This window comes from Hevea brasiliensis, chromosome 14, assembly GCF_030052815.1.
Source record: "Hevea brasiliensis isolate MT/VB/25A 57/8 chromosome 14, ASM3005281v1, whole genome shotgun sequence".
In the NCBI taxonomy this organism is placed as follows: Eukaryota; Viridiplantae; Streptophyta; class Magnoliopsida; order Malpighiales; family Euphorbiaceae; genus Hevea; species Hevea brasiliensis.
This window is the reverse complement of record NC_079506.1, coordinates 28,370,837-28,389,032: the sequence shown is the minus strand read 5'-3', so window position 1 is coordinate 28,389,032 and position 18,196 is coordinate 28,370,837.

Here is an 18,196-nt window from a genome sequence, read left to right as displayed (position 1 = left end):
AGGTAAATCTGAACTCCGAGTTTCTTCAATTTTATAGTGCTGGGTTTAGAATAAAATTTCATAAAATATTCGTAGGTAGCTAGAAAATTATAATTCTGTTTGCGTTAGCTCTATAATATTGCTAAGGACAACGGGATAAAATTTTAGAATTTTTAGAGCTAGCTAGAATGGCTTTTGCAAAATATTCGTTTTAAGCCTTATAATTAAATTGTTAGATTATCTGAGATTTGCTTGAGTTGGAGGGCCCAGGAGGGGCCATATGTTGTTGTTGAGATGATGTGTGGCTTTATATGTGTAATTTGAACTACTTTGCAAGTTGGGTAGGTCTTAGGTATAGGGGAGGCTCTGCCGGATTTCTGGCATAAATTAAAGTGTCCTTATTTCTTTAAAATTTTGATTTGGGTTAGTATTAATAAATTTATAACATAATTATCTAGGTGATCAAGGTCATCCATCCTTCTCTCCTCAGCCAACATAGCAGTTTCTAGTCAATCAATGAGTAGATATTTATTTTATTTACAATTTCAATATTATTATATTTCTGGCATGCTCATGCATCACTTATACTTATATTTATGTAGTTAAATATTAGGCATGCCTTGTTTTGCATTTATGCATGATGATATTGCTTTAGTTGCTATGTTTTGATAATCTGGATCTGTATGTGTGAGTTAGTGTGTATGTGGAGTATATGAATATGGGTAGGACAAGTAAACGCGACTGGAGCCTGACTCACTGGGACTTGATCCTTATTATGGACAAGTCAGGGCAAGCATGACTTTGAGTTAATCTTGCTGGCCCCTGCATATGGATTATTAAGTGAAAGTCCGGCTCGAGTTGATCTCGCTAGCAGATCTTGGATTAAGAGAGCTGGGTAGGGGGATCAGCTCTCCATATATGTACGTGTGAGTATGGACTTGACACGAGTGCGTGAGTGCTCCAGATTATCCTTAATGTGACTTAATATGATTTGTTTAACTTATATGAAAATGATGCATTTCATTTCCAAGGATGCATTAGAATTAGATAGTTATAGAAATTGTATGTAAAATAAATATTTACTCTCTGAGTCGAACGCTCACTCCTGCTCACTATTTTTTCAGGTTACAGGAGAGCTTTTTCCTTGAGTTTAACCTGCTATCATTCCTCACAGGTCCCCTTGCTATTAATTTTATGTTTTGTACTGTTAAGTATAAATTCTAGTCCTCCGCATGTGTAGCAACATATCATTTAGTTTGGGACTATAATATTTATCAATTTGGAATTGTAATCTATAAACTTTAGGTATGTGTAATTGTGTGGTTGAATACTTATGATGGATGAGGGAGCTGACCTCCCATTGATTTTATTTTAAATTATGGATGATTGATGGGTGAGCTGAGCTCCCCAAATGTATTTTTATTGAGAGTATAGGTAAGGTGAGTTAATAACTCCCCGTTGGATAGTCTCTTTTATGTCTGGACTCTGTCTGGTTGATTTTTTGAAATTGGGTTCAATATGAGCTTACTTATGGGTTAGGGTTTAGTTGGGCTTACTACGGGCTTCGGGGGACCTTACGCTAACCCAATTCCTAGTGTAGGTCTGGCCCATGGGATCGGGCCTTGACAATATTGATATCAGAGCTTAGGCTCCAGATTCATGGAAAGTACATGTTTAAGGCCTAAGAAGAGTCTAGTTAGGGGTTCACATGCGGAGTATAGGATCCTATTTCATCTTCTTCTGTGACTCCTTATTTTTAGCTTTTGTGTTATACCTCGGGTAATATAAGAGTGCTTCATTTATCGTGTCTTGTTTTTTGTAGAGTACATAGAAATGTGAAATAGAGTTAGCAGACATGTTGAGGTCTACCATGTACTCCAAGAAATGCTATGTTTTTGTCAGTATGGGTTTAAGTAGAGTGCCTATTGGGTGTAAGGCACAAGGACATAAAGGTAATTTTTAGCAATATAGCTGCCCTAAATGGGAGTGAGAGTACCACTGCTGGCAGTCATCGGTGGATAACCTAGTCATAGTAAGTTCATGCTATCAGTGGATTCAAGAGAGATAAGAGATCAAGAGATCTAGTATGTCGAAATGTATCATAGTAACTATACAATATTCTCGATGTTTATACTGTAAGCTGCAGATTACAGTACCGACATGGGATTATTGTGTAGAGCTATGTGCTTTCCCGTGGTACACCATGATTAGGTTGTTTGTAAATGACTTATGTTTTGGTATAGTTATGTCAAGACAAAGTTTTATTTTTTGCAGAGGAGTTTGGAAAACTCCTAGTTAGAGTTTAAGACCCTAGAGATTGAACACCAAAGGTTGCAAGTGGGTGATAACTAGAGTCAGTGACTCAATTATCCTACTTTAAGCATAGAGTTAGAGTATAAGTGGCACAAGACTAGAGGTTTTTAGTATGATTGCAGTGTAACGATGACACCTACTTGGTGGGATCATCTAGTCTCCGGTATGAGATCGTTAGCTATGTTGGCATTACAGTGGATGTATTGCCTAAAGTTTAATGAAGATAGCACCTCCTTCATGTAACATTAGAGCGTAAGTACGGCTCTACTCCCTAAAGGAGATTGGAGGTTATGAATAATATTCGTAGCCTATGAAATGACATTCTAGGAAGGTTGACAATATAAAAAGAGAGAAAAAAGCTTCATATAGTTGTGGCAATGTGGTTGAGATAGTACCTCTCTTACAGTCAGTTATACTGTAGAGTATGGTAATGCTTTCTGAGGAGAGACAAAAGAGTGCCACTAATATAACGATCTATGGAATGATGTCCTAAATGGGACTGTAGTATGATAGGAAATAGTGGCTCAGGTATCCCCTTAGGGATAGTACAATTTTCGTTGTAAGGATCATAAGAGACTAGATCATGATGGATGCAGAGCTTTGGAGTAGTAAGGAAAAAAAAGGATCCTGTAGATTTCCTCCTTGAGGTATTAGAGGGTAGTTTAGAGTTAAACAGAGGAAAGGCAATGACTGCAAGTTAGCAAAAATAAGTCATAAAATATCTGTAGATAAAAAGAAATATAGAAATGAAAATTTGGATAATTGATTTTAGATGTAATAGGAAAGAAATTTGAATGACAGTGAAAGTACCAGCCAGAGTGGTTAGAGCACTAATTTTGAGTAACATCAAGGTCTTAATAACTTGATAGAGACAGTGAAGGGATATAAGTTCCTGACATGATAGTCAGATCAAGAAAGAGAGTAGCACTAAAGAATAAAATAGTCAAGTTCTACTTTGGGTAAGATAAAAGAGATGAATTAAAGAGCAAACCGAATAGCCAAAAATAGGACAAGGTCAGGAAGATCAAAGTGTGATATAAAGTATATAAAGTGCCATCCTGAGCAAGATAAATAAGATGAACTGAAAGGCAATATTAGAAAACCTAGAACGAGGGTACATGAGTGAGGATAACTGTCAAGATATAGAATCCAAAAGTGTAGGACTTAGAGCAGGTCATGGTTCGGGCAATGTCAGGAGCCAAAACATAAGGTTCAGAGTTGTAGGATATGGATCAAACTCTATCTATTCCAATTTCCAAGATGGAGTAGGTAGCATTGGGATAAGTCCATTTAGACTTCTAACAGTATGAGGAAAGTTAGTTGAGGAATGCAACGAGAGCAAGTAAAAGTTATAGGATGAGCAATGGTGTCTTGAACTCTCCTATCAGGCAAAGGAGTGAATTAATAAGTAGAAAGTTAAATAAAAGTAAATCTAATGGTTCAAATAAGCATGATGAACAAAAAGGATGGTGTAAAATGGCACATAGGCTCAAGACCTGAGTAGAGGTGGTGAGATAGCAATTATGGGGTCTGCGATCAAGGATTAGGTAAGCATTTTTAGTATGACCAATAGGGTCACTTTATAAAGAAACATGAATAAAAATGAGTGACAGAACTACAGAAAGAGATAGAGCAGAAAGAGACATGTATGAGTGACAGTCACAAGTCACTGAGAAGTACAAAGATAAGAGTTATGACAGTAAGCATGATTGGAATCGATTTTTAAAGAGTTTATTAGTGAGATATATCCTCTTGAATACAGTATAATCTAGGGATGCAAAAAAGTTAAGGTAGGCATAAAAAGGTAGAAATGGAGTACAAGTGGAGATAGAAAATCTTAAGATGATATTTCAGGCAAATCGGTGGTACAATAGAAGGATTGTTGTAGTTGATATCTTATATAGAGATGATGAAATTTCAGGGAGAAGACCAAGAGACATGAATGGTGTGTTGATGTCAGTAGGAGGAGATTTCTCCTTCTCTTCAAGTTTAGATCATACCTTGGGCTCTAGAAGTCTACATAAGTAAGGGAAATAATGTTGTGATGACCTAATATTTAAGAATCTGATAAGCACCAGTCTGTACACATTCTTCTTAAAAAGAAAATGATGGTAAGCATGTACTTGATGTTATGTATGAAAGGACGATTAGAGTAGTGACCGGAATTAAGTCGAGTTAGTCACCAGAGCTCGCAACCCTTCTGAACTATAAGTTAGAGGAAGAGCTAGTTGTGAATAAGTTTTGGTTGATGAAATTGTTACTGATGGGTAACTATAAGGTTGAAGTTTGGAAAGCTATGGGCAGTATATATGGTTATGTTAAGGAGAATGAACACGTGAAGTATCTTGACTAGAATTAAGGCATAGCACACATTTCCTACAACCATATTAGTTCAGATGGAACTTATAGTTTCTGGGGCTCCTATCTAACCAGGATGAGCGAGTTCCTACTAAGGGTGATAAGGAATGGTAATGTTCTAATGGTCAAGTTGGGAAGGACATACAAGAAGAATTTTCTAGGGTCAATTACAAGTGTTACATAATGTGAAAGATGTGCTGATAAGAGCCAATCGTAAGGTTAGAATTTCAGGAGTAATAGAACTAGTAATCAAGATAGGACTAAGAAATAAAAATAAGGTTAAAGTTGATGATGGAATGGATATCTTGAAGGAAAAAGTATAAGGGTGAGAGAGAATAAAGGTTAAAAAATAAGTACAGTAGGTTGGAAAGATGTTAACAATAGCAAAACAGAAAAAAGAAGTAGATAAGATTCAAAAGATAGGAGAAAAGCTCGGTAGAGTTGGTTATAATGATAAGAATAAGAAGAATAAGTATGCTAGGAACACACTAAGGCATGTTTAAAACAAGTTATAGTGAGATGATAGATTCAAGGAGTAGTGGAATCACGATTTAAGTGTTATTATGTCAGGAAGTACATCACATAATAAGAAGTTTTAGGAAGAAGTCAAGATATTTCCATTCCAGAGGAGGAGTGGGAAATGATAAAGTCGCATGAACTGGATTGTCAGGGAATACAAACACTTTTGTCATATAAGACAAGAGACCTAGTTCACTTTCCAATATTGATAGATGGTGTAGGGTACATTTGACACTTTGATAGAGCTCTATAGGACTAGATGCATAACATGGACAGGAGTTGATCTAAGGACCTTACTAATGACACAAGGTAGATTGGAAATTTGAAGTGTCATGGGAGTGAGAAGATGCACAGGTGTTGACCATTGAGGTCATGAGACAAGTAGAGATGCCAAATAAGATACCTATGATAGGTGCTACAGGAAAGCATCTCATAAGATACTATAGGATAAGAAACATAAGTCATGTCTGTAGGAAGCAGAGATTGTTGAAATAGAGGTATGGGGACTGAAGTCACTAAGAGATACGTTAGGGCACAATGAAGGAAAGGTAAGCACCAAAGCTAATGGAAGTTATGAGATATCAAGTCAAAAACAATGGAGGTATAATGAGTACAGAAGATGTCAGAAAAAGATTAAGGAGTGGTTTGAGGTATGAGTTTCGCTGTGAAATGGCGATGATAGCTAGGATACTACAGCAGGCAAAAGAGTTATGTGAATCCTAGGTGAAAAGATGTAGAGTTTGCAGTGGGTGATTATTTATTCCTAAAGGTCTCCCCAATGAAAGTAGTCATGAGGTTTGGGAAGGTTTGGGAAGGAAGGCAAGCTACTTCTGAGATGCATAGGACCTTTTAAGGCCATTGATAGAGTTGGAACAGTTACTGACCAATTGGAGTTACCCCCAAGCCTTTCTCACATCCACCCAGTGTTCCACGTTTCCCTGCTTAGGAAGTACATACCTAATCCTTTCCATGTGTTACAACCCGATACAGTGGAGTTAAAGGAAAACCTAACCTTCAAGGAGTAGCTAATAGCCACAGTGGACTTTCAGATGAGGCAGTTATGGTCAAAACAGATCCCTATGGTTAAGGTTTTATAGAGGAGCCAATCAGTAGAAGAGTGTACCTGGGAGTTAGAGCAAGTCATGCACAATAAGTATCCACACTTGTCCACTGTGTAATCTTATAATTCTTTATTCTGTCTTATGTAAAATTCGAGGACGAATTTTTTGTAAGGGGGAGGGGGGAAGGGAGAATGTAACGCCCTTAATTTTCAAATAATTATTTTATATGTAAATATAAATATTTTAGTCTAACCCCTAGCGTTATGGGCTTTGCGTAGGTACTTTCATTTCATGGCAATTCGACCGTCGCCTGGATCTATAATTTCGGGCCGAGCAGATAAGCTGTCGTAATCACTTTGGAACTGAGTCAAAGTTATAGGTTGCCCACCATTTTCAGACACCCCGGACGGGCTCCAAGCATCAGAATTGGCATAGGTAAACTTGAACTCCAAGTTTCTTCAACTTTATAGTGCTAGGTTTAGAATAAAATTCCATAAAATATTCGTGGGTAGCTAAAAAATTATAATTCTTTTTACGTTAGTTCTATAATATTGCTAAGGATCGCGGGACAAAATTTTAGAATTTTAAGAGCTAGCTAGAATGACTTTTGCAAAATATCCGTTTTAAGCCTTATAATTAAATTGTTAGATTATGTGAGATTTGCTTGAGTTGAAGGGCCCAGGAGGGGACATATGTTGTTGTTGAGATGATGTGTGGCTTTAGAAGTGTGATTTAAACTACTTTGCAGGTTGGGCAGGTCTTAGGTACAGGGGAGGCTTTGTCGAATTTTCGGCATAAATTAGGGTGTCCTTATTTCTTTAAAATTTTGATTTGGGTTAGCATTAATAAATTTATAACATAATTATCTAGGTGATCAAGGTCATCCATCCTTCTCTCCTCAGCCACCGCAGCAGTTTTTGGTCAATCAGTGAGTAGATATTTATTTTATTCACAATTTCAATATTATTATATTTTTGGCATGCTCATACATCACTTATACTTATATTTATGTAGTTAAATATTAGGCATGCCTTGTTTTGCATTTATACATGATGATATTACTTTGGTTGTTATTTTTTGATAATTTGGAGCTGTGTGTATGAGTTGGTGTGTATGTGGAGTATATGGATATGGGTAGGACATGTAGACGCGGCTGGAGCTTGACTCACTAAGACCTGATCCTTATTATAGACAAGTCAAGGTAGGCACGGCTTTGAGTTGATCTCGCTGGCCCCCGCATATGGATTATTAAGTGAAAGTCTGACTCGAGTTGATCTCGCTGGCAGGTCTTGGATTAAGAGAGCTGGGTAGGGGGATCAGCTCCCCATATATGTACGCGTGAGTATGGACTTAAGACGGATGCGTGAGTGCTCCAAATTATTCTTGATGTGACTTAATATGATTTGTTTGACTTGTATGAAAATGATGCATTTCATTTCCAAGGATGCATTAGAATTAGATAGTTATAGAAATTGTATGTAAAATAAATATTTACTCTCTGAGTCCAACGCTCACTCCTTTTCACTATTTTTTTAGGTTACAGGAGATCTTTTTCCTTAAGTTTAACCTGCTTTCATTTATCGCAGGTCCCCTTGCTATTAATTTTATATTTTGTACTGTTAAGTATAAATTCTAGTCCTCCGCATGTGTAGAAACATATCATTTAGTTTAGGACTGTAATATTTATCAATTTGGGATTGTAATCTATAAACTTTAGTTATGTGTAATTGTGTGGTTGAATACTTATAATGGATAAGGGAGCTGACCTCCCATTGATTTTATTTTGAATTATGGATGATTGATGGGTGAGCTAAGCTCCCCGAATATATTTTTACTGAGAGTACAGGTCAGGTAAGTTAATAACTCCCCGTTGGATAGTCCCTTTTATAAGCAGACTCTGTCTGGTTGATTTCTTGAAATTGGGCTCAATATGGGCTTACTGATGGGTTAGAGTTTAGTTGAGCTTACTACGGGCTTCAGGGGCCTTACGCTGACCCAAGTCCTAGTGCTGGTCTAGCTCGTGGGATCGGGTGGTGACAATATAAATCTTTAACACCCGACTCCAACCACTATAGGAATTGTCCGCTTTGGCCCATCCCATTCTGAGCCTCATGGTTTTGTTCCATAGGTGGAATGGAGAACTTTCCAAGAGGTCACCCATCCTAGGATTTCTCTCAAGCGAGCACACTTAACCCCGGAGTTCTTCCAACTCTTTAGGCCATTCCACAAAAAGGTGCCTCTAGTGATTAGTTTCCCCCATTTCAATATATGATTTGGTTTATTCCTATTCCCTGCCCTAGATCTCAAGTAATGTCCAGCCCTTTACCATAGCGTTCTCTACGTGGCCACTGCCATCCCGAAGAGGCGGGTTGTTACAGGCCCACCAGTTTCTACCTGGTTCATCCCTGAACCGCACATCTACTAGAGGGCATTTGGCTCTGATACCATCTGTAACGCTCGACTCCCACCACTAGAGGAATTGTCTGCTTTGGCTCGTCCCATTCTGAGCCTCACGGTTTTGTCCCATAGATTGAAAAGAGAACTTTCCAGGAGGTCACCCATCCTAGGATTTCTCTCAAGCGAGCACGCTTAACCCCGGAGTTCTTCCAACTATCCAGGCCATTCCACCAAAAGGTGCCTCTAATGATTAGTTTTCCCCATTTCAATGTATGATTTTGTTCATTCCTGTCTCCTACCCTGGACCTCAAGCAACGCCCAGCCATTTACCCCAGCGTTCTCTACATGGCCACTGCCATCTTGAAGAGGCGAGTTGTTATAAAATCACAATTTCATAATATAATTTTCCCACACCTAGGTCTATATATATATACTCTTTAAATTCTAAATTTTATTGTAATACAGTATTCTCATTTAATTCCAATAATAGTCTACCAAAAAAAAATCTCATAAAAAATATAACATTTAAAACTGTGAATTAAAAAATTGACTTGAAAGATATCTTAATTTCTTTCTTCATGATTTAATTTTTTATATATAATTTTTTGTTAATTTTTTTATATATGATATAACATTATCATAGTATTATAAATATTATATTTAATTGCGTAACTTAAAATATTTATTTTAATATTATTTTAATTAATTATATAGATAAAAATATTTATTAATTTAAAATTTTTACATTTTTTTAGATCATATTTTTATGAAAGTTATTTACTATATACAATAGTAACATAATTATAAACTTAAATGTAATATAATAAAAAAATATAATAATAAGTTCTGAAAATATAGATGGGTAAAAATTTTTAAAAGTAAAATAAATTAATAAAAAAAATACAAATTGGCCCATTGAGTTAAATTTGATCAATCTTTATTATTTCACTTTTTTTTTTTAAGTTTGATTAGCTATATTATATTTTCTTATAATGTAAAATAATATCAATTTGTATAACTAGGTTCCATAACTAGATTATTACGAAAGAAATTATTTACAAAATTAGAAAGCATGAAGATTTTTAAAATGTATTTTTATAATTTAGTACATTATCATTATAAAATTTTCATTTTCATTATATTAATATATTGAAATTTTATATTGTGATATTTTTTAATATAAATAATTTCAAAAACTTATTTAATATATTTAATAAGTATTTCTATTTAATATATTATTTAATAACTTGTCACTAAAAGTTATCAGTGACGAAGTTATACAAAATAGCTTATTCCTGTTTAAAGTATTAGCACTGACTTTTTATAGAATAGCTTCTCATTGCTGAAAGTACTAGTGACAGATACACAGTCGCTAAAGCTAATTTCAACAGATTTTCTTAACTAATTTATGTTATTAGCAACAAATATCACTAGACTAAAAAAAAATTAAAATATCATAAAAATGCACTTTTTATGTAAAAATAATATTAATAATCTCAAATATTATGTGATGCATTAATATTAAACATGAACAAAAGGAAAATCAATCTATTTTGGTCTATATAAATATCATTGAATTTAAAAGAATATTGCTTTCATTTGACTTTGGCAATAATAACAAAATCCTAATGATCACATCCAAGTATAACTATCCTCGTAAGAATGACACTTGTGACATATAAAATCTCAAAAAATTTAAAAATTTCTAAATGGATTTTGTCTGTTGTAGAAAAAAAGACACAAAAATTTAGTGAAGAAAAAAAATTACATTATAAGTCTAAGTTAATTAAGTTTAAGTCACCAAAATAGTGTGTAAATGTAAAAGTTATCGATTACTAGTATTGAAAAAAATTTATCTACAAATTTATAAAAAAAAATAAAATATTTGTCATTAAATAGAATTAGAATTTTATATCTATTGATATTGATATGAGTACAAATTTTTTTTTTATGAAATAGTTAATTTATAATAATAATTTTATAATTATGTTAATTAAATAGTTATTTTTTAATAGCAATTTTATAATTTAATATTATAAGTTAATAAATATTTAGAATAGTTAAAAAATAAAATTAGTATGAGTAAGATAGCATTTAATGTTGAGTAAGATGGTATTTAATGTTGTGTATTAATCTTATTGTAATAAACTAAATGATTTTTAATGAATTAAGAGTACTTATAGGATTAAGAATATATAATTATAGTAGGATTTTTAGTATAAGTAAAATTACTATTAAATAATAGTAAAATTTTAATTTATATTAATTTTAGTAGTATTAAAAATTGAAATTATTTAAAGATTTAGCAACAAATAAGTCATCGCTAAAAATTATTAGCAACGAATTTGTATTTGTTATCTCTTTACTGAAAGTATTAGCTATAGTTAATTTGTCACTAAATATTATCAGCGATGAATTTGTATAAAATTTTCACTGCTAAAAGTATTAGTGACGGATAAGTAGTCGCTAAAGTTTATTAGCAACAAATTTATATAAAGGCAAAAGACTTATTTTGCCTTTTAAAGCATGGTCCAATAATCATATAAGTACTTAAAGTATTTCAAGATCCAAACAAACCCTTTAAATTTTAGAAAAGATCAAATAAGTCCTTTAAATTTTAAAAATGGATACAAAAAGCCCTTTTACTATTTTGAGACAAATAAACTCTTTAACTTTTAAAAATAGATCAAAAAAAGACCAAGCTATAATATGCTTCTAATATAAATCTAGTTAAAACTGTGCATTATGTACATAGCATAAATTTGTAACATTCTAGTAAGTATTTATTGCATCTTGAAGCATATTGATAAGTTTTTTTTTTTTTGACAAATCATTCAAGAAATTTCTCTGCATGTTCATCATTTTTTTCATAATTTCTATGGAGAAGCTTGTTGGACTTTTTGATAAAGAATAATTTATCAATATGCTCACAAATGCTACGGATATCCATCGGAAGGTTGCTAATCAGATATGCATAATTGCTAACAAAGACCCTTGCACTAAAAGATTTTCGTACACGATTTTAGCTGGATTTATATTAGAGACAAATTATAATTAAGTCTTTTTTTAATCTATTTTTAAAAGTTAAAGGGCTTATTATCTCCAAAATAATAAAAGGGCTAATTTGATTTATTTTAAAATTTTGAAAGACTTATTTAATCTTTTTAAAAAATTAAAGGGCTTAATTAGACCTTAAAACTTTTTAAAAACTTATGTGACTATTTGATATATTTAAGAGGCCTATATAGGCCTTTTCTTTATATAAAATTGATTTTCATTACTTAAAATATTAGCCGCTTTAAATGTAATAAGCAAAGAATTTTCAACACTAAATCTATAAGAATAAAATTATAATTTATTAAAAAATTATTCCAATATGATAAATTAAAAAAAATCAATTATATATAATTCTTCTTAAACAAAATGATTTTTACTATTATTTTTTTTAATTTTATATAATATATATACACACACACTTATAAAATTAAAATAGAATTTTAGTAGACAAATTTTTTTTCCCTTTTTCAACAATTTTATAATATAATTAAATATTTTAATTTTGTAGTATCATAAATAATATAAAGAGAATCTTATCATTTTAAAATTAATTTTAATTTTCATTAACTAATTAAATTTAATCCTTCATTATTATAACACTAAATTACTATGGATAATTTTAAAAATTCCAATGTTCCACTTCAAACGTTTACATAAAATATAGATATATAGATAACAATACATCTTAATTTAGAAAATATATAAATAAACATACATAAAAAAATAGTAAAATATAAAATAAAACTTACAGAAAATGTGATTTTTTTAATTTTTTAACAAGATATTTAAATATGCAATTTGACAAGAACATTCCATTCAGTAATTTGGTAATTAAATAATCACCATTATCAAAAATTTAAATCTTGAAATTCTAATAAATCTAAAAAAATATATAAAATTTTTATGAAAAATATACAAAACTCTCATAAGGACTCAATAAATTCCATTAAAAGGAATAAAATAAAATAAATATAAAACTAAAGAGAAAATCTATATTTAAAAAGATATATTATTAATGAGAATGGATTCAGTATGTAATATTCAATCATCGCTCTAATATAATTAAGTAAATTGAGAATTTGAGTTCTACCTTACCACCATTTTTAATTGTAATCCCTAAATTTTAGTATAAGTTTTAATAAGATTGATAAATATATTTCCTTAACTTTAAACTAGAGAAATCTCTCTTCACTTAAACATTTAAAAAAAAAAAGAAGATATGATTTTATTGAAAAAATATTATTTTTTAAAAATAAAAAAGAACAATATGAACTTGTGGAAAGGTCAATGGTTGCTTAAAATGAAATGAAGAAAAATCCAAATTACAATTTAATCCATTTAATTTTAAAATTCACCTATTGAGTTCTTGACATTTAAAAAAAAAAAAAAACTTATAAATTAGTCTATGTCAATAGAACTACCGTTAATTTGTCATTAATTTTAGTAAAATGATCAAAATGTTCTTTACAATATTTTAATTCTGAAACAACTAAATCCCTAAGGTGTAATAAAGCTTACAGTTTAGTCCCTAGATTTAAATTTTTTTTTTTACCAATTTATCCCTATTTTTTAACAAATTGATCCCCAAATATTGTAATTATTTATAAATAAGTCCCTATATTTTTATAGCTTGATCTCTAAATATTATAGTTACCTACAAATAAGCCCATATATTTTTACAAAGTGAAAATGACTTTTGATCCCTGATGGTGTCATAATTAATACATTTGTGCCTCTATTTTTAAAACTTAACGGTTCCATCCTAAGTTTTAAATTCATACAGTTCAAGGTTCCCCCATCCATATTTACATCCATTCTCTGTTAATTAAATAAAAAAAAAAATAGACCCAAATACCCTCCAAGTTCTTCTCTCTAGTTCCTCCCTCCCACTCTTTCTCTCCACAAAATCAAAACATATTTTTTTTTTTCATTTAAGGTAAAGAAAACCTCCAACTTGTGAAACCCATTCCCTCATACCACCAAAAGAAAGCCTCCTCATATACCTATTTTTCTTCTCCTTAAACATTTCCCTCAAACCCATACCAAATCAACTATACTGTCATTCTCCTTACCAAACCCACAACAATCAGCTCCTCTTCTCCTTCCTTAATCTCGGCTTTCACCCCCTTCACCCACCTCACACAAACAAACTGTTTCTCTTCTCCATGCTAAGTTTTTCCTAGTACTTTTTGTTAATAAAAATTCTGCTTATCTAAAAAAAAAAAAAAAATCTCTTCCTCTTCTCATCGGCGATAAATTCATGTGAGACTAAACCAAGATCCTTTGGTACTGTTGCGGTCCATAGAAATTCCTTATGGGTATGGACCTACAAAATAGAAAATAAATGGGTTAGAAGTGTAACACCCCTATTGGCATAGCCTAGTATATTTTACTGTTCTGGTGACCGGTGTCGGTCTGCACAATTAAGAGAATTAGAATCATGTCTAAGACACCTAGTTAAGCCCTGAACACAAATAATTAGTAATTGCTAAATAGTTAAGTATAAAGAAGAAAAATAAAGCATAAAAAGTTAAATGAGCTGGGAGTCACGACGATGGGTGACCTTCTCGGGAATGACTGCGAGGTCAGTTTAAACTCAAATTTCGAACCGTAAAATATGACGCTGCGGTCCTTAGGACCATTGTGAACACAGTGGAAAAGAGAAAATCATGAAAAAGAATTGTTAAGCAGGTTAAATGATTAGGTCAAGTATTCAGAAGAAATATTGAATTACTTGCAAACCGGATCAAACTGGCGAGGGGCAATTTGGTCAATTCACCCCTAGAGCTGACACCTGACCTAACTGTCCAATAAAATTGGAGAAAAGAAAATTTTGGGATCAAGAATTAAATTAAAGAACTAATAAAAAAATAAATGAAAAAGAACAAGAAAGAAAAGAAAAAGTTTATTTGCATCATGCATGACATAAGCATGATGCAATAAACTTAATATTTAAAAATTGAAATTTGGGATAAATCCTAACAATTAAAAGACAAAAAAAAATAAAAAGAAAAAAAAATCATTCTTCTTCTTCTAAAAAAAAACGTCCATCTCTCCTCCTTCTCTCTTCTCTCTTCTCTCTTCTCTCCTTAGTTTCCTCCATAACCATGAAATTCAAGCTTTCAAAGCTTGAATCAACCCCATAAATCCCACAATTTTCTCGTATAAATCTTGTTGTTGGATCTTGGCAAGCTTATTGAGAACAAAAAGAAAGAAGAAATTAGAAGATTTGGAGAAATTGAAAATCAAAGTTTGAGGTTAGTAATCTAAACTTGAAAATTTTAGTTAAATGTTTATGTTTTAGTTTAATTATCTTAGAAAGTAACTTAAAATCATAACAAAACAATTGTTGAGGGACCAAATAGAAATTTGTCCAGCTAGGGTTAGGGTTTAATATGAATGAGTTTGATGGTTTTGAATGGTTATTTGAGGTGAATTAGGTGTGTGGATCATGAATGTATACTTTGAAATACATTAGATTGAACTTTGTGTGTAGCTAGAGTTTTAAACATGTGAAAAATTGAAAAAAAATTTGAGAATTGGCCAAATGATGTTATTGACCTTATTTAAGTTGAGTAATGATCAATTGTGACCATTTGTAGTGTGAATGAATTGTTAGAAATAAGTTTAAATTCGGATTGGTGAGGGTCAATCTGTAGGCAGCTTGACCTAGGTCCCTTTCAGGGACCAAAACTGAAAATTTACCAACCTATTTGGTGTGAGGCCAATTGTGAATGAAACTAGACACAAAATGACACATTTTTCATTTAGGAATCATGCCCAGAAAGTGACCATAACTTAGTGAACAATTAGGCCAAATTTGGAATTGGCAAACTGATATGTACAAAAATGACCAAATGAATAGTAGTTACATAAATGACCATAACTTGGTCTAGGAAGGTTCAAATGATATGAAATTTTACCTGTAGAACTGAGACATAGACCTACAACTTCCATGAAGAAAACAAACCCAAATTTTGACTATAACCTGTTTGAAAAGCCACCTGCAGTCAACCTACAAAAACTGCCTTTATCCAATGAATGCCCAGAATTTTGGGTAACACCAAATCCAGCCAGCCATGTTCAAATGGCCATAACTAGGGCTACAAAACTCTAAATGGAGTGATTCAAAAAGAGAAATAAAGTTAAGACAATAAGGAACAACTTTTATGAAGAAAACTTAGCCAAATTATCATAGCAACATTACCAATGGAACAGTGCAAAACTGAACACCAAAATTGAAATTTTGAAATTTGTACCTAAGAGACTTGAAGTTTGAGAAAATAACCAAAACTAACCAATTAGGTAACCAAAATGTGATATGTGGGTGAAATTAGAATTCTTATACCTATTAAGCATCAGAAAGTCAATAAATTGACTTGAATAGTATCGTAAATAGTAACCCTGAAATACAAATTTCAAAGAACGTTAAATTAAGCATATTAAAGTTAGATTTGAAATTTTTTTTGGACTTATGATAATTTATGGTACTGAAACACTATAAAATTATGTGTTTTAATGAAAAAAAATACTGGAAAAGAACTAGAAGCATCGAGTCAAGGCCAAGAGGCGACTCGTATAAAGTTTGTGCACAACATTAATATTCTTTAAAATTCATTTGCAAAGTGCATGAAATGAATTACTTATATTGCAAAATGTGTATTACACTTTTGACTTAAGTTGTTGAAAGTTTACTTGCATGTATTTGAAATGACAATAAATGTTTAATAAATTGTTAAGATAGTTTTGAAACCATAGTGTCATGATCATATATTTGAATACCTCACTAGCATGACTAGTGGAAAGAAATAGTTTCGAAATTTGATTCCTCTCTAGCTGAAGTATTGAGGTGTGTGCCAGTAGAGAAAGAAATTGAATGGGTAGCAATAGTTTGAGCTAGCTAGCCTTGTAATTTCTCATAAGCCTCTGGCTATTGAGATGAATATGTATCGAATGGCATGATATAACTATGTATTTTTATGAAATTGTTTTGAGACTTCCTAAATGAAATTATTTGGACTAAAAATTTATAAATCATGTTTTGTATCTGTTTTTCATGTTCAGTTCAATAATTGAATAAATGTGATTTGAATTATGCATAAACTGTTATTTTAGTATGTTGTGCACCAGTGAGTCATAGTACTCAGCGATGGCTGTTATTGCTATCGCAGATATAGAGACTAGAGGAGCAGCAGAGTGAGCTGCTGAGGATCTTGGAGCAACCTTTCCTGAAGTTTTGTTGGGCATAAATTTATACCCTGAATGTAATGTTTATATTTGTGTATGTAACTGTATGTATATGTAAAAACTGGTCATGAGCAGTGGTATAAAGTTGTAATAATATCATTTTGGATTTGATAATGTAAAGTGGTTGATAAATGTAATTTGTTTTTACTTTAATGAAAAAAAAATAAATGAAAATATTGAGTTGTGAATTATTGATTTGAATTTTGGAGTTTGAGAAATGATGTTGAAGTTTGTTGTGGTAGTTGTGGAATTGATGAAATAAATTATTGGAAGTATTTTTATAGGTATTTGAAAAACTGTTTTATTAAAATACAGACGGCACTCTGCCGAAATTTTTCTAAAATTTGCGAACAAATAAAAATGGACAAAAATTTTAACCAGTTTTCAAACTCTAATTAAATATTTTTAATACCTATTAGAAAACGCTCACCAATTCTAAAAAGTAAGAAAATTATTTTTAAAATCCCTTATAGGGTACTTAATGAGTTATCGATAAGTAAAGTTCGGTAGTTTATTAGGTATTCTACGGGATCATGTTATACCTTACAGAGAGGTAAAATGTGACAAGAAGTCCACAGGAGTGTTTTTGGTAAGGACCTTTCGATGCTCAAGGTAGAGTTGATGAGAGAATGGTGTATCAGATTGATTAGGGAGAAAAACCTGCCTCCACAAATGATCTGATATCTTTATATAGGATATAAATAATGATTAGTTATAGTAAGTCAACTATGTAATTATATGAATATTATTAGCTAGCATAATTATATGATTATATTTTCTATTTATAGTGTATAATTATAGGCATTGTTATATTCAGTAATCCCACCAAAATTACTTATCTTTAATCAAGATTTTTTTCTTTTATTGAGTGAATCTTACAATGGTTGAACCGATTGAACGAATCTTATGACTGAACTATTAAATATAATTAGGCTCATGAAATATCCAAAAATCTAAGTTAGTTGATTAATTATATATATTTTAAGGAATTATATCAGGTATCAAACTTCACAGTTGTTCCCTAGACTACACAGCAACAACCTAGTGTCACTATCCACACAGACAGGGAATAGAGTGATAAAACAAGCGAGGCAAAAGGAGATATGACATAGTAGCACTTCATCTCACGATGGCCAATCAAGGATAGATTCATTAATCCTATTCCTTTCTTCTTTTTGTTGTGCATTGCCATTTATGGATAAATTTCAATTAACAATATTGTTTTTGTAGAAAGGTACATATGGAATTGAGTAGGGTAGGGGCCT